The sequence below is a fragment of the Eulemur rufifrons genome, chromosome 15 (assembly GCF_041146395.1).
Source record: "Eulemur rufifrons isolate Redbay chromosome 15, OSU_ERuf_1, whole genome shotgun sequence".
NCBI classification, from domain to species: Eukaryota; Metazoa; Chordata; class Mammalia; order Primates; family Lemuridae; genus Eulemur; species Eulemur rufifrons.
The window spans coordinates 80123400-80137370 of record NC_090997.1 but is presented as its reverse complement, the minus strand read 5'-3'; the positions used below and the strand labels follow the sequence as shown (position 1 = coordinate 80137370).

Genomic DNA, 13971 nt, shown 5'->3' with positions numbered 1-13971 from the left:
ATGAGCCTAAACATTGTAAGCCTATAATGCCTTCCTTGACCCCTCACAATGGAGTTGACCACTTCTGCGGTGCCCTTCCTGTACCTCTAGTAGCCCTTATCACATAGGGTGTAATGATTTGTTTATGTGTCTGTCTTCCCTGCTAGACTGTGAGTTCCCAGAGGACTGGTGTGGGCAAGAACCTTCCCCTGGTTCCTTAGGGCCTAAACCAGTGTCTGGTGCAAAGGAAGAACTTAGTACATGTTTCTTGGATATAAAGTGGAATGAAAATAATACAAAGTACCTGATGGATTGCTATACTGGTCTGATTGTATAATTTAAAAAGTGATGCTTTTGACCCTTATAGTTAATTGTTTTAAAAAAGGGATTTGTTAAGAGCTTTATCTTAACATTTTTTAGATGTTTTTGTTGTTGTTCCAAACAGTAGCTGTTATTCTTTTATTCGTTTTCCTCCCCTGTACTCCCACTGCTCCTACTTTCACTCCATACCACCTGTAAACATCTAGGGTCATGCAACATATTTCTTTATTAGAGTCACATAAATCTATAGTACTTTCTAACATTACATTTTAAAAATGTAATTGTGTTTAATGTAATTGGACATACGAGTCTAACATTACTAAAAAGTCCGGTAGGGAAGAAACTTTGCAGATGACTCATGTGCAGTTGTGCAAATTATTCTGTTTCAGAGCCTAAGTGAAATTAAACTGGTGTGGTATGTGGTTAAAAGAGAACTTGTACATTGGAGCTAAGGTACTAGTGAAAAAAATTATTTTTTCTGCTGACATCAGATATATCAATAGCAATGATCCTATGAAGTGTGGGCATTTAGTAAATTTTATAGACTAACTGAAGTTCATCTGTAGTCATAAAACTTTTCTCCATGTTTATTCGGAAGTATAGTTTTGCCTTATGATAGGTAGATTGAAGGATTGGATTCCCTGTAAATTCAGTAGAATAAAAAAAGAGTCCTTCCACCCCGAGTTATTATATTTCAGGGTTATGCCAGAAAATTGTGTTGTCTACTTTTTTTCTTGGTAGGACAGATGATGATCACTTCTCAGATGGAGGTTTGAAGACTGAGAGGAATTCCGTCTTACTCATTGTAATTTTTGTGATGCTGATAACTTTATTTTCTGTTCCCATTATGTCCCTTATGATTTGGGAGTTATGAATGACCCATCAGAGTATTGAGTCCTTTACATCTTATTCAATTTCATTCTTTGTGGTCCTTGACAAGTAGGAGGTTGGACAATTTTAAAAGTCAAGAAATTATGATACTGGATTTAAGATAAAACTTTATTTGTACATAAACTCACATATGTAAATATAGGAAAAGTGTTCCCCATCCTAACTTCAACCAACTCCCTTGAATATTTTAAAAATAGCATTCAGAGGATAAGCCTTCTGATTTCCCATTTTAATGAAATAATGAGACAATGTCAAAACATGGCTCTTTTGGATTTTCTGAAGACAGATGTAATAGATATAAATTTATATTAATAATTTTTTTATATTAAGACATTTGTGAAGATTTCAACCCATGTATTTTGTGTACTTGAATGTGTTTAAAATCTTACTGGAAATGAATAAATAACACTGGACCTGGTTTGTATACTTCTCTGCTATAAATCATAACCTTCTGAGTACCTTATATAAAGTTCAGTTTACTTAATCTAGAAAACAAAGGTGTTAAAATAGAGGTAATGTAGTGTTGGTGGAAAAGTCCATTGGCTTTGAAGGCAGACCAAATTGGTATAAATTCTGGCTCTACCACTGTATATGTGAGTTTGGGAACTCATTTAATTTCTCTTGGTTTTAATAGCCCAACTTTTTTTATCCACTATATTAATAGTTTCTCCTGTTTCCATAGTGTCACAAAACTCTTTCTCTATCTTAATTCTCTCAACCTTTGTTTGAACAATGAGATTCAGATGTCTCTTGAGTAGGATCTTTTCTTCTGAAGCCAGCCGAGTTGCTGAGCAATAGCATTGGGTTCCATAATGGCACCGGCCAATCCAAAAAACCTTACAGAAGGTAGGTGTCTTAGCTTGGGGTACCATAACAAAATATGATAGACTGGGTGGCTTACACAACAGAAATTTATTTTCTTACAGTTCTAGAGGCTAGAAGTCTTAAGGTGGAGGTGTCAGCATGGTTAGTTTCTGCTGAAGGCTTGTAGACAACCGCCTTGTATCTTCACATAGAGAGGTAGAGAAAGAATATGCAAGGTCTCTGGTGCCTCTTTTTATGAGGGTACTGATTTCATTGCAAGGGCCCCACCCTCAAGACCTCATCTGAACCCATCTCCCAAAGCCCCCACTTCCATATATCATCACTTTGGGGGGTAGGTTAAATATCTGAATTTTAGGGGGGGACACAATTCAGTCCATAGCAGTAAGAGAAGACTACAGGAGACACAAGGATGCTAAGACATGCCTAGAATGGAACATACAGATCTACCACTGTTGAATTCACTAGGTCCAGTGCAATAGATTAGTAGCTCTCAGATTTCTGGATTCCATGGCGCAATGTATTTCACAAAAAGGGTTGAAGGCAATATTTTTCCAAGTTAAGTACATTGTAACAAATTTGCAGTTGTACTAGTAGCATTTATTTAAAAATACATGTAACATAAAAAAGGAAGAACTTAATCTGAAGAAAAGGATGATGCTTTGAATTAAATAAAATTGGCTCTACTAAAATACTCTATCGTTTTCCTGCCTGTTGGTATAGGTGACATCATATTTATTTAAATATTTTCTTTGTGATAAAAAAGGCCCCCTTTAAAATTTTTTTTGTGAATATGAACAGGTAATTGCTCATTGACCCAAGAACTGCTTGGTAGGAGTTGTAAAAATGAACACATGGATTCATAGTCTATCTCAATCCTGAATACATACATGGGGGGGGGTGGAAAAACCGGAATTTAAATTGAGGAAGTATAGTGGGGGGTTGTTACTATAGAGTTAAGGAAGATTAGCTATTTCTCAGATCGCTCTGACCTTCATTTTAGAATTGACTCATTTTCCTTTAGTGACTTTATATTTACTGTGCTTACACTTGTATTTGTATTCATAGGAGAGATGGATGCAGGTTTACCTTATTTTTAGCCATTTCTCAATTTAGGATTGACAATATAAAACAGGGATTTATCAGCTTTATAACTATATCGTGGTACTTATGCAATCTCTGTTAAAACAAGCCTCCATTTTTATATACAGAATGAATAGACATCCTTGTACAAATGAATCAAAATAGATTTTTCATTTTTATGGATTGAAAACTGGACTATGTATTTGCATGGTTTCTCTATATCTAAAAATGTATTTATCAGTTTATAGTAGTTTATAAAGATGATTAGACTGTATAGTAGTTCCCCCTTATCCCTGGTTTCACTTTCTGTAGCTTTAGTTACTTGTGGTCTTACTGCAGTCTGAAAATATTAAATGGAAAATACCAGAAATAAGCAATTCGTAAGGTTTGAATTGCACGCCGTTCTGAGTTGCATGATGAAATCTTACCCTGCCCTGTCTGTCTCACCCGGAATGTGAATCCAGCAGATCATGCTGTAGGCACTACTTAATAGCTGGCTTGGTGGTCAGATCAGCTGTGGTAGTATCACAGGTTTTGTGTTCAAGTCATCCTTATTTTACTTAATAATGGCCTCAAAGCACAAGATTAGTGATGCTGGCAATTCAAATAAGCCAAAGAGAAGCTGTTAACTGTCAACTGCTTCCTTTAAGTGAAAGTTCTTGACTTAATAAGGAAAGGGGAAAAAATTGTATGCTGAGGTTGGTTAAGATCTATGGTAACGAATCTTCTCATAAAATTGTGAAGAAGGAAAAAGAAATTCATGCTAGTTTCACTGTGATACCTCAAACTGCAAAAGTTATGGTCAACAGTGCATGGTAAGTGCTTAGTTAAGATGGAAAAGGCATTAAATTTATGGGTGAAGACATGAACAGAAATGTGTTCCAGTTGATGACAATCAAGTTTGGTACTATCCATGGTTTCAGGCATACACTGGGTATCTTTCTCTGAGGATAAGGAGGGCTACTATATATTGTGTACGTATACTTTTGTTGTCTATTTGTAGGGTAGATTGAAAATACAAAAATAAAATCAAAGTTGCAAAATGGAGACCAAAAGCAAAGCAAACATCATAAGCACAAAAACTAAATAAGAAAAAAAATCTCAGTAGAATTACAGAAATTATGATTAAAGAATTAGAGTTGTGTCATTAAAACTAGTCTCTATGTAGAAGGTTTCTTCATTTAGTGGGTAGAACAGGCAGCAGGAAGCTGACTTTTTTTCTTTGACCCATGTGAATTTTCTAGCTGAGGAATGAAGTGACTTGGAACCAAGCTGGGCTTTTCTACTGAGCATGCCCTTCTCCAGCAGGGTCTAGCTTGGGTGGGGCCAGTCTTGCTCATTAAGCTTTTGGACGCTAGATTTCCATCAGCTTTCCAGTCTTCCAATGACAGGAAACAGCAGACAACGTGTTTGATGTGCTTAAAAGCTGCGTATGTATTTCAAGGGGGAGATTATTAGGACATTTCTGTTGTAGCAGTTGGGTTTCATGATACATACTTGTTTGTTTCTGCTTGTGAAGGAAGTTTGCTGTTGAGAGTGTGATTAAATATTCAGTGGCCTGAAAATTTGGAAAATGCTAATGTACAGAAGTAGATGAAATCTGGGTAAGTACACTGCTTCACAACAGAATATGTTGTTATATTAGAACCAAGCCCTATGAAGAATATATTTTTTTCCAATGGGCAGAGTTTAGTTTTAGACCACTTGTTTGCATTTTTCTAGGCAAATGTTTAATTTTTTCAGGTTATCTTTAACATGATAGCTTTTTCAGGTTCTAACTGTGAGAATAATGAAGCTAGTTGGCTTATATATGTGTGTCTGGTTGTTTTATAATTGATGTATTCAGTGTTGTGGTATACTATATGAAAATTTATGATTAACTAAAGCACAGTGAAGACTGGTGTAAGGTTAATAGTATACAGCTGGGTTTTTTTTAGCATGTTAAATGATAACAACTTTCAGTTTAATTAATTTATAAAGTGCTTCATTTTCACCCTAACTTGTTTGATTAAAAGAAGTTACACTATAGCTATCAGAGATTTGAATTCAGTTTTTAGCATCTGCATATTAGTAGCCATTAATAGGACTGATTATTGTTTTGATGATGGAAACACCCTAAGTAACTATTGGTCGAATAAAGATAGGTATCAATATCTTCTTTTATTATTGAATATTTAATCTGCTGTCACATTGAAGAGACGTGAAAACTCATCATATTGCCCAGATTCTGACATCCAGACTTAGAAAAATATCTTCATGCTTTTTCTTTGTATAATGTAACAGTCTAATAATCTTCCTTCAAAAACATCCTTGTTTCTATTCTACTTTATAACAAAATCAGTGCCACTGTAATTAGCAGGCGATCTCTGCAATTCCTTTTTTATTGTTGATACTACAGGGAATGTTCCTATACCACTGAAGTATTTATGGTATTTTTGGGGAGATGCATGTGTACTTGGGAAGTTTAAGTTTTCTATTTTTTGTCCTAACAAAAAAATTGCCTCTTCAAATTATTTGCAACTCGGGTGTGGGAACTGAATAAAAAATAACTGTCAAGGTGATGCTGCTGATCTGGACAGTCGGTCATTGCCTCCCACCCCATCTGCTTTGTAGTGTTTCTGTACAGATTATATATTGATGACCTATAGTTTAACATCATAGCAGGATCACAAGCAAAGTTACGCTGCAAAGATAAGATAAACTTTGATATTAGTTGTGCTTGAATTTTTTTGATGGACTGAAGGTTGAATGTCTGACATATTCTCCAGCAGGACACTCTACCAAATCACTTTTGCAAATAGTGAACTTGGAGAATTTTACCTCCAAAGAAATAAATACATTTAGCTAAAGTAGAAACTTGTCCTAGCCACTACCACTTAAAAGTAGTTATTTATTTGAAGCTGTTACTAACTAGTTTTGAACTAAATTAATGTTCAGAGTTAGAAATACTTTGGGGGGAAAAAAAAGGTTTTATAGCATTCCAAATGGCATGTCTGTAATTCCATTGTGGTTACAGCTTTTCCCGCCTAGGGAAAGTTGCCCTTATCACGCCAGGTTTGGAAGGTCCATAATTCTAACACTCTGTGGCACCTTCTGCTGATCAACTGACCAGTGAACTGGCGTCAACATGTGGATGTGCTTACCTAAGCTGAAAAAAAATCATTCAATTTATAGCCTTAGTTTTTAGAATATATGCTATGCGTTGGCATAACTCTTTGGTAAGTGCTATAAACATTTAAAATGGGAGAAGAGCTAATGAACAAAATTTTAAAAATGAATTATGTTTTTTTGACAAGATTTAGGTATTTATGCCTGTTGACTGCAGCATTCCAAAGCTTATGGAGAAGAGGATTTGAAAGTATGAGATCAGTGTAGGCTCCAGCTTGGTGAACTTGTCATAGTGTGGGGGAGTTGATTGACTTTGACAAGCTTTTGTCTTATGACCTATTAAAATGCAGCGTCTGCAGCCTGTGCATTTATCCTGTGCAGTTAACCTTGGTGGATTTGTCGTTAGCTTATTTGGGAAGCGTCTCCTGAACCACTGCTGTTAGTTTTTAGAGTTTGATTCACACAGAACTAATATTAGACTGGTTGTCAACTACCACTTGAGACCAAGTATAGGCAGTTTTGTGACGGGGCTGGGTAGGCATTTTATGCATAAGGTAATTGTGGGATGAACATAGAAAAAGTGTACTATCTGGTATCTGTTATGATCACAGGAGATTATTGGTATTGGCACTGCTCTGTTTTGAGCCTGGTTATGATATCACTGGAAGAAAATGTGTGTTTTTTTCCTTCTATATGGCACTATAGGATGGTGGTCCAAATAAATGTTCCCCAAATACTAGGAACATCACAAGAGATATTTATCACAAAGCTACCAGATGCATAACACTGTACTAGGAACATGTAGTTACTCATCTGCACAAAAGTTTCACCCTTTTCATGTGAATATAGTAGCAGATGTGGGGCAGGGAATAGGTGTGGGCAGGAAACATGATGACATTCTTGTGCTTGTCAGGCCAGTTTTGTTCCTGCTTTTCCCTACGAATGAGGAGGAAACTGCTGAAAGAGATTGGGGATGTTTATGTAGGACCAGCTTGGAAATTTAATAAGAATCTTCCATTTCTGTTTTACTCTCTCCCTTCATTTATTTATTTATTTATTTTTTAAAGAGGCAGAGTTTCACTCTGTTGCCCAGGCTGGAGTGTAGTAGCACGATCATAGCTCATTGTGACCTCGAGCTCCTGGGGGCTCAAGCCATTTTTCCTCCTTCAGCTTCCCGAGTAGCTGGGAGTACAGGCACGTACCATCGTGCCTGGCTAATTTTGTGATTTTTCGTAGAGATGGGGTCTTGTGATGTTGCCCAGGCTGGTCTTGAAACTCCTGGCTGCAAGTGATCCTCCTGCCTTAGCCTCCCAAAGTGCCAAAGTGTTGGGATTACAGATGTGAGCCACTGTGCCCAGCCTGTTTTACCCTCCCTTTTAAAAAATTTCCTCAACTTTCAGAGAACTCTATGTCCAAGTACCCTATTCCCAGTCCTCCAGCAGAGAATAGGAATAATCGTTTTGGCCTACCTACATATGCACAAATATTATTGTTAGGAAAAGACACCTATTTCAACTCTACGCTAAAGACAAAATGATAAAAAAATAAGCAAAGTTTTCTTAGGAACTGCATTTGAGCCTTGAACAATACAGGCTTGAACTGCATGGGTCCACTTATACGTGGGTGTTTTTCAATAAATACAGTTGGCCCTCTAAATGGGTGGCTTCTGCATCCACAACCAAACTCAGGTAGAAAATACAGTATTCGCTGGGTGCAAAACCCATATAGGTGGGCCAACTTTTCCCATCCTGGAGTTCTGTGGGGCCAAGTATGTGCGAATTAGGGTATATGCAAGGTTTCTGGAACCAATCCCCCACAGATAGTAAGGGATGATTGCATATGTATTAAATATTTTTTTTAAATGAAGAACTTCTTAAAAAATACACTTCTTAAAAAACGTTGCTGCTCCCCAAGCTTAGGTGTTGGGCTTATATTATTTAGGAGAGCAATCTATATGGGGTACGGGGTGGTTTGTGAAGTATGCTGAACTGAAGGCTGGCAGAAATCACTTTCTTTGAGGATGTACAGACGATCTTAAGCTTCGTGTGCCAAGAAACCATTTTGCTGGCCATCATAATGCTGCTGCTGCTAAGCTGGAATAGACTGGAAAGTTTCTACATGCACATTCTTCATTTGGGTAGTTAAAGCTTTGTGACAGGTCAAGGTGGCACCATTGCTTGTAGTAGTCTCTTGTGGCACTTGAGTTGTCTCCAAGGAAGCAGGCTAGCCAAGTTTTTCACTTAATGCATAAATATTGTTTTCCTAATAAAGCACTTCAGTTTATGAAAACTTCTACTCAGCGAAAACTGTCTCCTGTATCTCACGTCATCTACCAGCGCCATCCACCATTCCCCGTAATCACTGTTGTTACTCTTCTGTATCCTTCTCGTTTCTTTATGCACATACAGGCATGTGTGTGTGTGTGTGTGTGTGTGTGTGTTCATAGTCACGTAATTATCTCCCATACACTTTGCTTTCATCCCATAAGCTGTACTGTCTGTATAAGGTGTCCTATCCCTGTAAGGTAACCTAACATGTATACTGTGTGAATCTTGCTGTTTGTACTTAACAGTGTACCTTGGGGTTATTTTGGTAACTGGATACCTTTCTCATTTCTTTTTTCTTTAGGGCCGAGTAGTATTCTCTTGTATGAACATGATATGATGCCTGCTATCGATGGACGTTGATACTTTGCTTTTACAGTGTTGTAGTGGATCACCTTGTACTTAATAAATTTACTTATGTGCAAATGTCTGTAGGATACATACCACAAGTTAAGATTACTATTTTAAAGTGTGTACACGTTTGGAATTTTGATAGCTGTTGGCAAATTGACTTCCACTGGGTCTGTACTGATTTACTCTTCTACCAGCAATTGTATAAGATTGTCTTTGTTCCCACAGCCTTGCTTGGTGATTGCATGATTAAACTTTTAGATGTCTCCATCCTGAATTTTTAACTTCATTTCTTTTATCATGAGCGTGGTGAGCATCTTTTCATATGTTTATGTGCCCCTTATGTGTCTTTTTCTGTTTGCTCATCCTTCGGCCACTTTCCCCTTGTTATTGGGCTAATGATTTAAATCAGACTAGTGAATATAAAAATGAAATTTGTTTTGCATTTTTTGATGTTGAGACAACTTATAACCAGGATTGTTTTGTTTGGCTTTTTTTATTTGAGTTACTTGAATTCAGCTAGAGAGCAAATATGTCTCTACCAAATACAACTGAGAATGAGAATTAGTACTCTTTAAAAAGCATGGTGCCTATTTGTATGAATGTTTAACAAGCATTTTCTATGAAGGACCATTGTGTGATTTTCTGAAGAGTTGACAATGGTAGCTTTTGAGAAAACTGTGGCTGCTTTTCAAACTAGTTGTAATTTCTGAATCTAAATTATCCAAATTTATGAATCAGTGACAAGTTGTGTGACTATATATTAATGCTAATCTTGTTACCTATTTCCTCTACTAGATTGAGAGCAGGATTCTTTCATCTGTGTTACTGGTATCTGGTACATGTGCTTTGCAAATACTCAATAAAAATTTGTTTTGAAAGAAGCGGGTAAGATTCTGCATCTACATCCTGACGGTCAGTGAAATTGAATGGGGAGTGCTCAGGTAGAACGTGTTGCTAATGATTATAAAGCCCCAAATGGTGGTGGTAATTTATTGATTACACATTATCTTTTTTATTTCAGGAAATTATGGGGGTACAAACATTTTGGTTACATGTTATGACTTTGCCATATCCCAACCATGATTTGAGGCATGCCCTTCCACCTCTACAATGCTCACTGCATCCATTAGTTGTGCGTTTACCCACCCCGCATCCTCCCTACCCCCAAAGAATATTACTACTGTGTAAGCACCTTAGTGTTGATCAGTCAGTGCCAGTTTGATGGTGAGTACATGTGGTGCCTATTCTTCCATTCTTGTGATATCTCACTTTGGAGGATGGGCTCAAGCTCTATCCAGGAAAATATAAGATGTGCTAGATCACCATCATTTTTTATAATTGAGTAGTATTCCATTGTATACATATACCATATTTTATTAATCCACTCATGCACGATTGATGGGCACTTGGGTTGTTTCCATATCCTCGTTATAGTGAATTGTGCTGCCATAAACATTCGAGTGCAGATGTCTTTATTATAGAGAATGACTTTTGTTCCTTTGGGTAGATGCCTAATAGTGCTATTGCCAGATCAAATGGTAGTTCTACTTGTAGCTCTTTGAGGTATCTCCAAATTCTTTTCCACAGAGGTTGCACTAATTTGCAGTCCCACCAGCCGTGTGTGAGTGTTACTATCTCTCCACATCCTTGCCAGCATTTGTTACTTTGGGATTTTTTTGATAAAGGCCAATCTTACTGGAGTTAGGTGATACCTCATTGTGGTTTTGATTTATTTCCCTAATGATTAGAGATGTTGAGCATTTTTTTATATGTTTGCTGGCCATTATTCTGTCTTCTTTTGAAAAGTTTTTGTTCATGTCTTTTGCCCATTTATTGATGGAGTTGTTTGGTTTTTTCTGATTATAGATTTTCACCAAATAATTGTTGGGCATCATGCTAGGTGCTGGTTTTATAGAAATAAAGTCATTTGGGGATTGACAGAAGTGTTGCATAAGGTCTTTGGAGCTGGATTCGAATTCTGGCTCTTTCATTTATTGGCCACATGGCTTTGACCAAGCTATTTATTTTCTTTTTATATTCTTCATTGGTAACATGGGAATAATTTTAGTTCCTTCCTTAAAGCATTGTGAAGATTAAAGGAATTGCTACGTGCAAGGTTTCTAGATCAGTGCTCAGCAAATAACTGATATTATCATTATTATTTCTGGTGTGATTGTTACTACCATTACTATTGTTTTTAGTGAACAAATGGACATAGTCATTTTCTTTACAGAATCTCTATTTGATGACAGTGGGCCATCATTTATTATGAATTTGTTACATGCCAGGCACTTTATGTCTAGCATCTCACTTAATCCCTAGAGCTACCCGGCAAGTACCTATTATATCCTTATTTTGCTTATGAGGGAACTGAAGCTCAGCAGGGCTAAATAACTTATCCACGGTTGCATAGGTAATAAGCAGCAGAGCTGGAATTCTAATCCTGTTTTGTTTCCCGGACTTGATCTCTAAACCACCATGCTATTTTATCCAAACATTAAGTAACTTCTCACAGAAAGAATGTGGCTCCAGCTCTGGCTGTTACACAAAAGCAGTGCTCCACCTGAGAGAAGGAATCGGAGCAAATGCAGTTCACCATTCTTTCTGACCGCTCAGTTCAGAGCCAGCAGGGTTCAGGACGTCTTTAACATCTGTGTTAGAGTGTGTGTTGGGTTGCTGTTGGGTTGCCCAGTAGTACGAGGCTTATGTGCCTTATGATTATGTAAAGAACATCCATAATGATTTATGGATGGACTCTGGTTGTTCAGCTCTCATTTCAGGAAAGGGCATCTATTTCTGGGATGGCCTTCATTGCTTGTAGAGAGGGCTTTGCTTGGCGTAGTTTTCTTTTTGACTTAATCCTTAATAAGAGCAGCAGGAACTTGCTTTCAACAGATAAGATTGTTCGTACTTACCTCAATTGTTATTAAAATCGGACAGTATTGAAAATTATGCCCTAATTTTCAAAAACTGTCTCTCCAATATATGAAAAAATACATCTTATATTTTGATGAACTTTAAGAATTTTTTTGTGTCATTCTTAGAGTTGTTAGAATAAAGAATTAATGGTTTATCCCACTAATATTAAGTCAAGTGTTAAGTTTTTAAAAACTGAACATCATCTGGAAAAAGATGAAAAATTTGACAACTATGGCTCTTAGGCCTGAGGCTCATAAAATGCAGTGGGGAGTAATAAATAACCTGAGATAATTTTACATGTGCTCCCAGTTTCTTGAGGCTTATTTTGTAATGCTTTCCTCAGAATAAGCAGAAGCTGACATCAGGACGCTTTTGGCTACAAGGAACTGAAACCCCTGGCTCACTGTTTCAACCAGAGTTGAGGGGGAGGGAGGTTATCTCACAACAGGAAGCCCCGACACAGGACAGAGTCACATGTGGCCCCATCGGGGGCTGGTCCTCTTCTCTTTGATGCTCTTGCCAATGCCCTCTATAGCATGTCAATGTGTCCTCAGGCTTTCTCCCCTCAGTGGATTGGAGATGGCAACAACACTTCTAGATGTTATGTATACAATGTTCAGAGGCAACAGTGGGGCTTCCTCTTCCCTGTGGCTCTTGGAAGAGAGAGAAATCTTTTTCCAGGAGCCCACCAGCAAATTTTCTGCATGTCTTCTTGGCAAGGGGAGGGAGACTACTCTGACTGCCCTGAACCAATAGCACCCACCCTTGTGGCCCATCCTGGAGCCAGCCTCTGTTGGCAAACATGTGGAAGAGGGAGGAAAGCTGAACAAAATCTGGGTTTTGTTAAAAAGGAGAAAGGGTGGAGGGAATACCTGCTCTGAATGTAACCTGATCCTGCTTAAACTTGAACTAGCAAAGAATTGCAGTTCATATCTTTTGTATGTGTGGGTTTAATTTAAACCAGATACTAGTTTACATCTTTATAGAAATAATTCTTTCTTATAGGTCCTTTATCCCTTTAAAAACAAATAAACAAATGATATGGTGTGTTATAAAGGTAACTAGGGTGGGTAGCATAGGATTATTTAAAAAACAACCCTTGTTTGTCTTTACCATATAGATAGTCCCTTTGGAATGTATTAGTACTTACTTGAATATGGGGTATTTTCTAGACCTTCTGGCACTTAAGAAAAATAAACCTGCAAGGGAAAGGACTTAACTTTCAGTCTTCCCTAAGTCTGCCTGTTTTTTAAATCCCTTCTCCCTTTCCAGATATTTCTTCTCTTTTCCTCCATTTTCAACTCTTGCTCCTTTACTTTCCCCTCCTGTCTTTTCAATGTTGAATATATTTGAAAAGCATCACTCCATTATTTCCAAAGCAGAGTTAGGTGGCTGCTGAATCATTCCTGTATCTGGGTCGCAGTATTTCTTTTTCTCACACTTGATGCTTTAATGTTATCAAATAGTGGAATATTAAAAGACCTCCCCTTGGGCTATAGGCTATTTGGGGAGATGAACCTAAGCAAGTGATTGTGGGTATCAGCAAGATGCTCTGTATATCCTCTACCCTATCTGCTACCCAACAGCAGATGAAAACTAGTTTTGTCAGATCTAGAAAACGGCTGAATTAGACCTGTCCACACATTGCCAATATTATTTAAGTTTAATGGTTATTTGTTGCAGGGTTTTGTTTTTCTCAAAGTTCAAATGAAAGCATCCCTCCATTCCTTTACTACCATTTTTGAGGTTTAGAAATGTATGCTTTTCTATTTTGTAAATCTTGGTTCCCTAAATAATGGATTGAACTCTGTTAGTAGAAATCAAAGCCCTCATATTGCTTGTGATCCCAGAGGATGGGACCCGCTCAGTTGGCATTAGCACCCACCCTGGTCCCTGCTTCAGGATTTTATTAACAGTAAGAGCTTATAGAGTAGATTATTTCAATATTTTAAGGAAATTTCTGGACCCCACAATTAGCATGAACGCTTTGCTTGGAGTTCTTCATATGAGTATGTAGAGTTGTGTATCTATTTTGCTTTGGTTGCTGTAGTATTCTGATTAAGGGCCAGTGTTTTAAGTAGCATAATGTTATATGGTTGGTAGTTCAGGCTGGTGGTAGTGACAGCACCTTGGAATTTACCTTTTTTAAACATAGGGGAAAAAAGAATGG

The 13971-nt window shown here is 37.4% G+C and overlaps 1 protein-coding gene across 5 annotated transcripts in view; it reads left to right on the top strand.

The window, feature by feature from the left end:
* EPB41L2 (erythrocyte membrane protein band 4.1 like 2) overlaps positions 1 to 13971 on the top strand; it is a 197501-nt gene that overhangs the window by 74977 nt on the left and 108553 nt on the right. The window contains exon 1 of one of the 5 annotated variants that reach the window (XM_069488685.1): positions 4465 to 4526. The exons of the other annotated variants lie outside the window; for them this stretch is intronic. The gene's annotated coding sequence lies outside the window, so the exon portion shown is untranslated. Of the gene's footprint in view, positions 1 to 4464; positions 4527 to 13971 lie in introns of those variants that run through there. 5 annotated transcript variants of the gene reach the window in all.